The following is a 1,344-nucleotide window of genomic DNA, read 5'->3' as shown; positions in this document are numbered from 1 at the left end:
ATTTTTGATACCGAATTTGAATTCAGCGCCCCAAAATCCATAGGAATACGTGTGTCTTGTTACCAGATCCGCACACTTTTTTTTGTGTGGCTGTGTTATCTAGATATTAAATTGTAAATACAGATGGTTTAAGGGATATATAAACATTTTTTTTAGTTAAACGTACCAGCAAAAAATTTTTAACTATGATTTTATACCACAATTTCAAAAGTTATTACTGTGTAATGAAATATATTAACTGGTACAATATTTTCAATTTTCAGAAATCAGAAAATTAAGACATTCAGATGAAATATACATTTACTACTTTGCGAAGCCCAACGTTGTGTCTTCAAGAAATTTCAGAATATGACCCTGTGGTCTAAGAAGGATTTTTCGTCGTTGTAATAGAATGTAGTGATGTTTGCACTAAAATTTCCTACTTTCATTCCTTATTACAATCCACCTAATTAAATTCAAATTCTGCGTATTGTATCTACATTATATAGAACACTCTAGAAATATGAATTATGTAAGTATAGAAAGGCAAACTTTATTGCACAGCACCTGCAAGAATTTAAAGGACACTGAAGCTTCAAATTGACTTTCAGTGGTTAATGGATATATCATTAACGTCCTTTAATTTATAAATAAACATAAGTTGCTCTAACTGCTAAGTTACCTATATAATGCATACAATGTGAATTTTACTATATAGCAATATCTTTTTAAAAACGCACGTAAGGGAAATAAAAACGCAAAGAAGTGTAAGCTTTCGCGTTCCATGATAAAGGAGAAATAGCACGTGTGCCAAGAAAATAAATCCCATAACAGTCAAAGTTAACCTTTCCTATAATTTTTGTAAATAGCAATAAGTTTTATTACACTTGACCAGCTAACGATCTAAACAGGATTGATAGTAAGATCACGAAACGACAGTAAGATATCGATCATTGGAAAGTATCGACATCGTCGAGCAATTGCTGATTGGATATACTAGAGCGAAGACGAGAATGGTGTAACATTGCCTCTACTTCATGAAAAACTTAATTAGGATCGGTCATGTGTGTACGCGGTTACATTACCCGTTCATAAAGCCGACCTAAATAAGAAAATGGCAGAATGCGTTCGGCGCACGCAGTGCTTCGCAACCGCTCCATCAGGGCACTCGGTATGCGCTTTTTTTACTTACGTAATAAAACGCACTGGATTATATGTCTCGATTATTACTTCTCCCATTGCAACCGCACATCTTCTCTACTTCCTTATTTTCATTTTTTAATACATGTAAATATTGTTTAAAAAAATATTCTATTCATTATTTATCCTTAATTTAGAAATATATTGACAACTGATTTAAAGCTA

At 32.5% G+C, this 1,344-nt stretch overlaps 1 long non-coding RNA gene across 1 annotated transcript in view; it reads left to right on the top strand.

Moving 5' to 3' along the window:
- Positions 1-823, top strand: part of LOC117181922 — a 4,568-nt gene extending 3,745 nt beyond the window's left edge. The window contains exon 2 of the long non-coding RNA XR_004468212.1: positions 264-823. This is a non-coding gene — a long non-coding RNA (uncharacterized LOC117181922). The remainder of the gene's footprint in view (positions 1-263) is intronic.
- The last annotated feature ends 521 nt before the right edge of the window (positions 824-1,344 follow it).

Source organism: Belonocnema kinseyi, chromosome 10 (assembly GCF_010883055.1).
Source record: "Belonocnema kinseyi isolate 2016_QV_RU_SX_M_011 chromosome 10, B_treatae_v1, whole genome shotgun sequence".
Lineage (NCBI taxonomy): Eukaryota > Metazoa > Arthropoda > Insecta > Hymenoptera > Cynipidae > Belonocnema > Belonocnema kinseyi.
This window is presented reverse-complemented; position numbering and strand designations above follow the sequence as displayed.